Here is a 12124-nt window from a genome sequence, read left to right as displayed (position 1 = left end):
AGCACATCGACCTGGACAGATTGTTGTGCATAAATTTATTTTATTATAGTTTTTAAAACTTTAAAAGCATTTGTTAATTGGTTTTTTATTTTAAATAAAGTTTATGTTGGAGAAAAGTGTGTGGATACAAATAAAGCTTGCTTATTTTTACACAATAATTAAGATCTTTTGCTAAGAAATATCTAAAATATTTAAATTTTCTATTTGGGCCATCTGAAAAATTCTTTGGCCTTTATCCCTTTATGAGTCTAAAATTTCATTCATATTGAAATTGTCTTTAAAAGTCCTAAATTTAAATTGGTGACACCTGCAGAAACCCTGGTTTTAAGTATGTCAGAAAATGTGGATGCCCCCAATTTGAAATATGCTAAATGAAATGGACACTAAAATAATTAATGATTATAAAACATTGTCCAGTATTCTAAACTATATGATGTTGTTGTGGGACAATGTGATACAAAATGAACAAATATAGTGGAACAATAACGTTTAGCATTGCACTGACTACAACTGGCCAACAAACTAGTCTAAAAATGACTTTTGTTGCGTAAGAAATGGATTACAGCATGCTGATGATATGCAAACATCTGAGTGTGACGTTCGTCAGTATTGACCACATTCTTCACGTACCAGCAGGCGCGTCATTGGAATCTTTTTGCTTGAGATTTTTTTAAAGGATGAATTTTTATATCCTAAAAACAGAAGCTGTTTCTCAATATGCGTTCTTCACCCAGGTGAAAAAAAATATAATACACTATATATTTACACTATAAATATACTAATTAAAAGTATGTTTATACTTCAGTAGGACTTTAGTACACTTGACAAAAGTATACCAAATACCAGTAATACTTAAATAATTTTTTAGTGGACTACAATAAAGTGCACTACAGAAAAAACATCCAAAAGACTTTTATTAGTGTGTTTTTTAAAAGTGTGCTTTAAATGTTTTGCACATTAGTTGATTTTAGTACACTGTTTACATACTAATCCTAAGTTTAAAATAAGTTAATATATAAAACATCTATTAGTAATGTATTGTAGTAGAAGTACATTTTCCCAAAAGTTGTACTTTAGTACACTTAATGTGAATGCAATATTATCACTAACACTTAAATAGATTTTGAGTGTGGAAATTTTAAGTTTACATTAAATTGACTTTATTAAAAATCTATTAGTAATGTATTGTAGTAGAAGTACATTTTCCCAAAAAAAAGTCTATACAAAATGTAGTATTTTAACCAACAGTACAGCTACACAAAGGCTATTGCTTTACCACATGTTTGAGAATAACAATAATAATAGCCCATGCACTCATTAACTTTTATTTTACATCTGCAGAATCGTGAGTAAATCTTGATCTTTATTTTAGGCAAAAAAAATCTCGATTCTCATTTTAGCCACAGCATATCATTAGAATAATTGTCTCCTCCTCCAGTTCAGCTATAAACACTGGAATATTCCCATCAGGCTCCAGTAAAGAGTTTATTGAAGGACAGCAAAAACATGAGTGATCCAGAACCCTGCAAAATTAAAAATGAAGACTCTGAACAACAAATAGGTTGGTGTTTATACCTGATCAGGAGTGGCACGGGAGGTTGTTGGGCTTCAGCCCTGATTGTTTGTTCCAAAGTGGGTTTAAGTTTTGTCAAAACGTAGTTTTTCAACATATTATTCAGAAATATTTTAAGCGGTTCATTATTGCCTTCCCACAGGATCAAAAAGCAATATCAGCTGTGCTTTCTAAACCTCTTTACATTATTTAAGAGTTTTTTTTTGTTTTTATCAGAGGCAGCCCCACTGCAGTAAGTGCTTTCTGTCTCTCTTTTCTGAAAGCGAGTTTACACACACCATCGTCCTGCATAGCCATGCCTCCTGACAGTCACTCGATGCATTCGTCTCATCGCTGCACCACAATTGTACTTCATGTTTGTTACCTGCTTTAATTTCGTATTAAAGTAAGCTTGTTGGAAATTCTGAGGAGAATGTTGGGTTGCTATTGTAACTACACACGCAAGAGAGTCAGGCACTCTTGTCTTGCTTCATTTAAGATTCACCTGAGATTTTGACTGTCAGTTCCGTATGATCTGACGAGATGCTACACGCACAGGCTGTTCTGATTAGCTGTAAGTTTTGATTGGTTCATTCAGGTGTATTTATGTGAAAGTGAAGTCTGACAACAATAAATATTCTCATCAGGAATAAAACCACCTGTTTTTATACCCGTGCTGACTTTGTCGAGCTGTCGCTATAAAGTTAGTTCTGCTACTGTTATTTTACATAATTTGCTGAAAATGATACCTTAAATGAGCAGAATTTTGAGGGTAATTTAATCCAAATGATTACAGCCATAACTATAAAAAAACATAACTTGTAATAAAACGGGCAGGGATTAGATGCTTAGAATCCCATACTTGTTATATAATTTAAATTTTGATTCCTCTTGTCCAATTTCTGCATGCACATTTTTTTTCTCCTGCTACTCTGCCAGGAACTTTGTCGCTGGAGAGCACCTTCAATAATAATCAAGACATTTGTTTAGAGATGGAGCGCAAAATTGGCTACATGTGGTGAAAAATGATGGCAAAGCTAAGTGTAATTATTGTAATAAACTAGTCGCGTGTCCAACATGACAAAGCATCTGCGGTTGGTTCACATACTTCACGAATATTGAATTAAAAGAATGATGTGTTCGGTTCATTGTGGTTCCGCAGGTGCAACCAACAACAGTTGTGCATTTTAGTTAAACTTTTTGAGAGAGATTTGACGCTCAGCTGAAACACGCAGGTGAGACGGCTTTACAATCTGTCATTCATAATCTTAGCTGTTGTATTGGAGTCTAAATATGAAGTAGAATGTGCTTTTAACAGTCCCGATATGTTTAATCTTTTTCTTTTGCAAATTTGATTTTAAATTCTGCTTTATTCTTTTATAAGGGCACATATGGTGAAAAATCTAGTTTTTAAGCTGTTTGGACAGACGTGTGTAGGCATGGTGCATAGACTGTCATATTGGGGTGATATAAACACACCCAGAACTTTTTTTTTTTCAATTTAACAACATAAAAACGGTGGACCAATAGGAGCAGTTTTTCAGACCGACCGAACTTGACATTTGACAGCTGCATATTAACATGTCATGGTAGTCACGTGTACAATCAAATCCACAAGACAGGACGAGAGCAAAGCAACCGGGAATAAAAGGTTTGTTCAGTTTGCTAGGATCATCAATCATCATAAAATGTGATCAAGAAGAGTGATTTTTACAAGTTTAAAATGTTTTAAAACAGTGCATGTGTGTAATGAATAACAGTGATTTACTTCAGCTTTACTTTATCACCACAGCCGCATGTCAGAACAGTTATGTTAAGTCTGTCTGTTGTGGCGCAGCCGAGGGAGGAGATTAAAGGTGCAGTAGGTGATCTGCCAAAATGCTAACCGCTTAGCATATTACCTTTGGACAGCGGGGAGGGACTGTGATTCAAAGACACACCCCCTGAAATCGCGAGCGCGCACCGCATCACAACAGCAGACAGACAACCCACTAGTTCAGGTCATTCCCCAGTTAGTTATAGCCAATTAAATTTATTACTTTGCCACACTTACATGCTATTTCAGAGTGAATATTCAGAGTAACATGGTAAACAGTATAGGGAGGCTGTCATTGTTCAAAAATGACCCAATGTGAATATAAAAGCAACTTCAGCTCAATAAATCAGTTAGGCGGAATAGCGCTATTTACTGATGTTTTGTTGTTAAACTAAATATAAATTTACATTATAAATGCTGTCAAAGGACCTTATGAAACTGAAAATAATCACATCAATCTTTCACCGGTACATTTCAGTGGCTGAACATCACGTCTGTGCATATAAGTCATTCATAACAGAACACGCTTAGCTAACACAAGCAAAACATAAGCTTAGCCTGACTAAAATAGTTTAAAATCGGCATCGGCCCGCTGCTCGCTCGTGCGCGCGCATGCGTTTGTGATGCAGACGGGCACGCGCTAATGGCGGATCTGTGTGAACAGATGCGCAGAAGTACGAATTTACATTTGCTGACAGACAGTCTGACCTGCTAATCGGAATTAAGGGAGATGACGGTCCGACTATTTAATTGGATGAACATTTTTTAGTTTTATGCTTTACACAGATTTTAAAAATACAAATAAACACATTCAGATCATTTACTGTAATCATTACTATGGGACTGTGAAGAGACTTTCAGGCAGCACAAGAAAAAATGTTTCTGAAGACAATCACCTACTGCACCTTTAAGGCACGTAGAAAGGGTGGGCAGTAAGGACTAGCCTTAAAGGCACAGTACCACAAAACCGCCACCTGGTACAAAACGGTAAAAGATAGAATCTTATAAAAGGTATATTAAAAAACCTGATGGGTGTTTTGAGCTGAAACTTTACATTTACAATCTGGAGACGCAAAAGACTCATCTTAAATCTGAAATATGGGGTAACCTAGGTGCCCTTTTAAGCACGAAAGCAGCGCCTATCAATTGGTGTGTTTTTTTTATAAGATACACCTTTTGTGAATGTTTTATTTTATATGTATAGTCTTTAATGTGCTTTTTAATAATTTTATTATTTTCAAAGCAGCACTCAGATGCAAATTTATCCTTGAAAACATGGCATGAAAGTGATGCACGTGTGTTGATTGCGTTTTTTGAGTGCGATCAATTTCTGATCCTTTGCATACATTCCTCGAAAAAACACTTGCAATCTAGACGCAGTCACTTCTTGCTTGTGGTGCCATATAATCCGTAAACTCCACTCATTAAAATAATTTAATGAGTTTCTACTGTAAAATCGTGACTATTTAATTATTGATCATGGGCCAAAAATATTGTTATCGTAAAAAATTTGATTACTCGTGCAGCCCTATACCCTTTCATTATGTTCTTGGCTGTTTTTGACCCATTGACTTCCATTATAACCACATTTTTTAACCGCAAAGCCATGACACCAAATACTCATGCAATCTAGATTGTTGGTGTTTTTTTTTTTTCCTGTCGGGAAGTGGTAAATTATGGCATTTTTACTGTTGATCATCAGTTGGAAAACAGGACAGGAAACTCAGCAAATATTCAACAAAGATGATGATTTATGACATCTTTAAAGCATGGTCTGTCTACTTTTGCACTAACCAATTCAAGTCAAAAACAAATAATCAACTTTTTTCATGGAATCCGTATAAAAGTAAGGATTCTCCTGTATCACCTCGTTACAGCTAATGTGATCCTGCCCTCAGTGAGCACACTGTTCATATAGAAATGAACTAAGGTGAGCCAGGTAATATTGTACACGTTTCTCGAGACATGGCATAAAACGACAAGCTTTTTCATAAATGCGCATGTTGCACGAAAGAAGCACTTCGGATGATACTGGACAGCGATGAAGAATTTACTTTCTCCTCAGAGGAAGAGCGCGAATCTGATGACGAACGCATACATTTTGAAGAACGTCTAGACCCAGCGGAGGATAGAGCACTTCAGTAATAAGACAGCAGTCTTTGCCCTGTTGCTTCAATACATACTTTTGCTTTTTGTTTCTCACAGCCAGTTGTTAAGTTTACACTGCTCGTCTCAACCCAGTTTCTCTTCTCTTTTCCCCGCACTGCAACAGTTCAGTCAACCTCTTTAACTCTCCTCCTCTTCCTTTATACTCTCACCCATTTCCTTTTTGCCGTCCTATGAGTGGAGACCAATTAAACTATGTTGACTGTCATCACAGAAAACACCAACAATCATAAATGATAAATGAATAAATATGAATAAAAAGAGGCCATTTACAGCTTTCAAATATGTGTCTTATCAATATGACCAAATGACTTATGATCAATTATGTAAGAAACTCTGAAAACTGGACTGACACAGTTTCAATTTACTATAACTTCAGCTTTGACAAAATTTACATTGTTAAAGATACTAGATAAAGATAAATTGATTTGAATCTGCTTAAATGTGTACACGTTAATGGACCGAACAAAATATGATTTGATTTATTTTACATTTAATGTGCATCAAAATTTCAGTGTGTGTAGCCAATGAGTTTTTAAGACTTAATGAAACCTAATGTTTTATTTATTTCAGACCTGATTGAAGAGAATGAGGGGAGTAAAGAAGAGGAACATCTTGTTAAAATTGAGGAAAAAACTCATTTACAGACTGATGGTATTTTAAAAAGGAGAGACAAGAATCATTTCACCTGCTCTCAGTGTGGAAGAAGTTTTGCAAGCAAAAGCAAACTTAATATTCACATGATGATACACACTGGAGAGAAACCATTAACATGCACTCAGTGTGGGAAGAGTTTCAGCCTGTCATCTTCCCTTTATAACCACATGAGGATCCACACTGGAGAGAAACCATTCACATGCACTCAGTGTGGAAAGAGTTTCAGCTACTCCACACACCTTAATCACCATATGATGATCCACACTGGAGAGAAACCATTCACATGCACTCAGTGTGGGAAGAGTTTCAGCTGCTCTACAAACCTTAATCACCATATCATGATCCACACTGGAGAAAAACCATTCACATGCACTCAATGTGGGAAGAGTTTCAGCCAATCATCATCCCTTTATAACCACATGAGGATCCACACTGGAGAGAAACCATTCACATGCACTCAGTGTGGGAAGAGTTTCAGCTGCTCTTCAAACCTTTATAAACACATGAGGATCCACACTGGAGAGAAACCATTTACATGCACTCAGTGTGGGAAGAGTTTCAGCCAATCATCATACCTTAATCTACACATGCGGATCCACACTGGAGAGAAATCATTCACTTGCACTCAGTGTGGGAAGAGTTTCATTCACTCATCATCCCTTAATTACCACAGGAGAATCCACACTGGAAAGAAATAATTCATTTGCACTTAAGCCGCGGTCATACTGGACGTTTCTCCTCATAGACTTCCATTCATACGCACGCAAATGTGTCAGACCGGAAACGCAAGTTCGTGCATCAAGTTTCGCAGTTCAATGCGTTGCAAAGTTCAAGCTTGGTGAATTCTGACCTGCAAAATTGCATCTCTTGACTGTGTGAGACCAATGGAAGATAAAAACCTGACCTCTCTGAACAGAAATTTAAAATATGGATCAATCGCTCACCTTTTTAATGTCTAATCATCTTGTTTAATTCCGCCCCTTTTCGCAGCGCCATACAACATACAACTCTAGTGTGGCCGCAGCTTTGGTGTGGGATGAGATTCAGCCGATCAGCAAACTTTAATGAACACATGAAGATCCACACTGGTGTGAACGAGTATATGTGCTTGAGTGTGAGAAGACTTTTAGGTAACACCTTCTTTTACAACCCGCAAAGTACCGTGTAAGTACAGTGAAATAACGGTGTACATTTCTGTACGTATTGTATAAGTTTAATGAACGTATGTGTAGGTATTAGGGAACAAACTGTAATGCTTGGGTATTAAGAGGGTAACAACCAGATATTAAACACGAAAATTACCACGCAAGTACAGTGAAATAACGGTGTAATTTTCTGTATGTACAGTTTAAGTATAAATAACATGTATGAATATAAAGGAAACAAACTGTAATGCTTGGGCAATAAGGGAGTAACAACCAGATATTCAACACGAAAAGTACCGCGTAAGTATATTGAATTTACGGTGTACTTCTCTTTAAATTGCAAAGAAACAAACCATAATGTTTGGGTAAGAAGGGGGCAACAATATGATATTCAACACGCAAAGAACCGCGTAAGTATATTGAGTTTACGATGTACTTTTCTTCAAGTATTGTATACATATAAAGTATTTTGCAAGGTTGGTGACAACCTAATGCAACCTGCAAATGTACATGCACCTGCCTAAGTACATTAGTACTCTTATTCAGTGTTTGGGTTTTATTTGGGGTGTTTAATGAATAAAATGTTTACAACTTGTTAAATTATGAACCCTTATTGTATACTGTATGTATTTTAAATCTGCAATTCAATATAAAAATATTTCCATACACTACTTACATTATGGATGTTTACTCGTCAATCTCACCATTTCCATCAATGTCTGGCAATGGGCCATCAATGGGCACCACTGTATTGCTTCTGGATGTAAAAAGCATTTCTACAGTGTCAAAGCTAAGGAAAAATTAGTTAATTTTCATAAACTGCCACATAAACGCAGAACAACACTGCTTCACTGGCTAGCGGCGATAAAAAGGAAAAACCCTCCAATGGGCCCAGAGGCACAAGTATGCAGTGATAATTTTTTGGAGGAAGATTACACTGAGAAGATCTTTGAGTCAGAAAAATTAGTCAGTCGTTGCACCAACAGACTAAGACCTGAAGCTGCACCATCGTCGGTTTTCAATTTTTCAGGCTATAATGTGAGTTTAACGGACCTCTTAACTTTCTGTCAAAAGTGACACATCAGTCTGTTGAAGAGAAAGGGCTCTAAAACGTGCTAGCCAGTTAATGAAGAGACCAGTAAGTCCATAAAAACTGTATTTAACAATTGTACAAGTACCTTTCTCCCAATGAGATCACAGGTACTAATGTTAGCTTCGGACGGCTCTACTTATGAGTGACAACTTAAATAATTAATTGTCGTCTTTTAAAACAAATACGTGCCGAGCTGGCCTTGGACACGGCATAATGATAGAAAGAGGGAGAAACCACACAAGCAGACCTCTTTTAAGTCGAGTACCGGACCTAGTTGAAACACTTGGAGGTGTGTCAAAAAGCAGAGGGGCGGCACTGGCCTTCTGTAACTAATCACTGGAATTAGAACACAATTAAATGTGAGGTGAAATAAAGGGGGGGAAAAGACGGGTTATTGACTATAAGGAATGCAATCAGTGCTTTTGAACCACAAATGCTGGTCTTGCTCTAGATATGGGGTACACAACCACGACTTCATGCATTGCAGTAATAGTCGTTATATATACTCAAAAAAATTCTTTCCCCACATTTTACTACTATTAAGACATACATCAGACTCCAGAATGTGTCCACCAGAGGAGTGCTCTTGACAATATAATCTCCGAGTCCTAGGTCATCAAAACAAATAGCCGCAACCCTTAAGTAGACGAACATTCTTGCCAAAAAAATCTCAAAAATAGGCTAGTGGTCCGGCTCAACAGTCCAGTCGAGTTTATTAACAAATTTTACATTCGCTGCTGCTGGAAGAGTGATTAAACCCAGATGAAGAGGCTGATCAGTGCTGGTTAGAATATTTGCACGGTTTTCAGCCAATTAGATTTGAGAACTAAAAATAAACGTTGCATAAATTAAAAATACATAAAGATTATTTTATTGAATATTTTTATTTTATATATTTATATATATATATATATATATATATATATAATTAGAAGGATAGTAGGTTACTAGCCCATACCCCCTTGCCCACCACAAATGATGTCAGTAAACTTCATGTAATGGACTGTGTTGCTCCAAACTCTTAATCTAAGGCCCCGTTTACTCTAGTGCACTTTAGTTTTAAAACGGCTTTTTAGAATGAAAACGATCCGCGTCCACACTAGCGTTTCACCCAGCGTTTCTGAACAGCTCTAAGTCTACATTAAAATGGTAAAAATGCATATCACGTGACCACACACAGACACACTCTGGCATGCGCTGCAGCGTGCCTTGAGCTCATACTCATATGAGAGCTGTGCACGTAGGGCTGTTCATCAAGGATCTCCTGCTGGATCTAATCATACTGTATTTGTTAAACGCGATATATATAATTCATTTTGTTGTCCATATCTAACAAAATATTCCCCGACTTTGGTATTTTGAATATATTATCTATATAAGTTAGGTTAATATATTAATTAATGTAATCGCGGACACCGATTCTGCAAAATTGACTGATTGCTTGCCTTTTTTTCTCTATTGTATAAACTTATTGTACGTTATACTTTTAAAATGGCCATTATTGGTTATTAAAACCAACCCAAGCTCATTCTGGAAACGTAGCCCCGCAGACGTTTCTGGAACCCGCGTTTTACGTGGCCGGAGGTACGTATGGCCGCGTTTAGTTTTTCTCGAGCGAACGCTGTGGGGCGGTGTGGCGCCGCTCCACTCCTCCTCTTCGCGCTCGCCGGCTGACGGCTCGCCTCCGAGTGGAGGGCTTTCCCAATGCAACCAGTTTGTCCGCTTAGCTCGCAGCGTTATGTAGGTGGAGCGGAGGCCCGGAGGAGGAGGAGCCGGCCGCGGGGATGACCGGGATTGGGTTGGGGGAAGAGCAGTTCCAGAAAGCAGGTAAGATGAAAAACATAATCCAGCAAATAAGGGCGAGAACGCGCCGATATCCGAAAACGCGGTCGAAATCAAAGATGAGGGCTTTTGCTTTTTTTTTTTTCTGGACGGCTTTTGCAAACTGTCGCTTGGGTTTAGGGAAGAGGAGGAGGGAGAGGAGGGCGGCCCTCCTCGATTGGCCAGCTGATCGGCCACGCGGTCAATCGTTCAGCCAGCCAGTCGGACAGACGGTGGCTCCACAGCGGCCTCCGGCAGCTTTTCACGCGAGAACAGCGTTTTGTTGCTAAAATAGCAGTTCCTCACATCATGTTTTCATTTTATTTTAAGACAGTGAAACAGCATAGCCAGGGTGATGTGAATGACATTATAAAGTACGATCGGGACTTTGTTTTTCATATCAAACTTGCGAAGTCTGAACTTACACGGAGAGGATGCATGACGGAACTGTCTGTGTAATACTGAGGAAAAAGCCCCAATTAGAGAGGCGAATGTCTGCAGCTCTATTGTTAAGATATAGTGAAACAACGTAGCAAGGGTGATGTGAATGAGATACAGTACACTGTTCTTTTGAAGATTTAACGACATGTCCTCGGGATCTGTTTTCCATATCAAACTTGCGAAGTCTGAACTTCCACGGAGAGGATGCAGGACTGAACTGTGTGCAGTAGGGTAATTAATGTTGAGGGAAAGCCCCAATCAGAAAGGCGAATGTCAGCAGCCCTGCCTCCGTTTTCAGATGTCTCCGTTTTCCCCCATCCACACTGAGAAGGAGCAGCAGCGTTTTAGAATGAAATAGGGCTCTTCAGCATTTTCAAACTAAAAAGCAAAACTTGTGCATGTTCAAACTAAAACGCATTAGTGTAAACGGGGCATAAGTGATAAAGACCACCAACTGTACGATCAACCTGGAAAACCCCAACTCTAATACAGAAAATATATTTATAAAGGCTTTAAAACCTTATATCTCAATATCTCATATCTTAACTTCATTCATAACTTTAACTAAATAAATTACACATAATACGTAGCTCGTGGGGTGTACTGCACTGTAATTTAACAATTTACACAACTGAAGATGTGTACTCACCATGCAGTGATGATAACCGGAATCGAAAGCATATATTACATCAACGTCAATATGTTTACGTGAACCAATGCAAAACTTGTAGGCGGAGTGACATGGCCGGTCCCGCCCACTTATGCACAGGGGTGCATATTCAGCCCCGCCCATAGCCCCGGCTAAACGCATATCGCGAGGGCTTAAATGGAGCTGTGGTCGTAATGGTCGAGTAAAAAAAATAGAGAAAAAGACAGCTGTGAAACATAACCAGCTTGGTCTTTTTGTAGGAAACACACTTTACATCTTTTTAGGGTAAGAGGTTTTTTTGAGTTATTGCCGTCTGTCACTGAATGTGTCAGGAATATCGAAAACAAAACCAACTTAACCGCGCTCATTTCTAACGCCCCCCTGGATGTACAGCGCCCTTAGCATTTGCCTATACTGCCTATGCCACGGGCAGGCTCTGTTGGCGAGTCTGATAAACTTACATAATATGCTGTGATTTAAGTTTTGTAACATAACTTTCTAAAGTGTCTCGAGAATTTGTCTGTAAAATGTCAGCTTAAAACACCCACCAGGCTATTTGTTATAGCTTTTAGAATGTTGGGGTTTTCTGCTTTAAAAGTGGTTTAAACAAGTTTTTCAAAATTGTGTTAAAATGTTTGGATTAAAAGTTTTGATCAACTTCAAATACTGAATGTCTGTGTATGTAAGAGAGATAGCAGCTATGTTGTGTGAAGTGGAAAACGAGGGAGAAATTTATCATGTCCTGACTGCAACAGTAAGTGGCAAAAAAAGCTAAACAAAAAAG

The 12124-nt window shown here is 38.0% G+C and overlaps 1 long non-coding RNA gene across 9 annotated transcripts in view; it reads left to right on the top strand.

Annotated features, from left to right (window-relative positions):
• LOC799039 (uncharacterized) overlaps nt 1-12124 on the top strand; it is a 118482-nt gene that overhangs the window by 18253 nt on the left and 88105 nt on the right. For 6 of the 9 annotated variants that reach the window (XR_012402206.1, XR_012402205.1, XR_012402204.1 and 3 more), the window contains one exon: nt 6108-8011. The exons of the other annotated variants lie outside the window; for them this stretch is intronic. This is a non-coding gene — a long non-coding RNA (uncharacterized lncRNA). Of the gene's footprint in view, nt 1-6107; nt 8012-12124 lie in introns of those variants that run through there. 9 annotated transcript variants of the gene reach the window in all.

Source organism: Danio rerio, chromosome 4 (genome assembly GCF_049306965.1).
Source record: "Danio rerio strain Tuebingen ecotype United States chromosome 4, GRCz12tu, whole genome shotgun sequence".
Classification (NCBI taxonomy): domain Eukaryota; kingdom Metazoa; phylum Chordata; class Actinopteri; order Cypriniformes; family Danionidae; genus Danio; species Danio rerio.
Note: the sequence above shows the minus strand (reverse complement) of the source record. Positions and strands in the feature narration are given on the sequence as shown.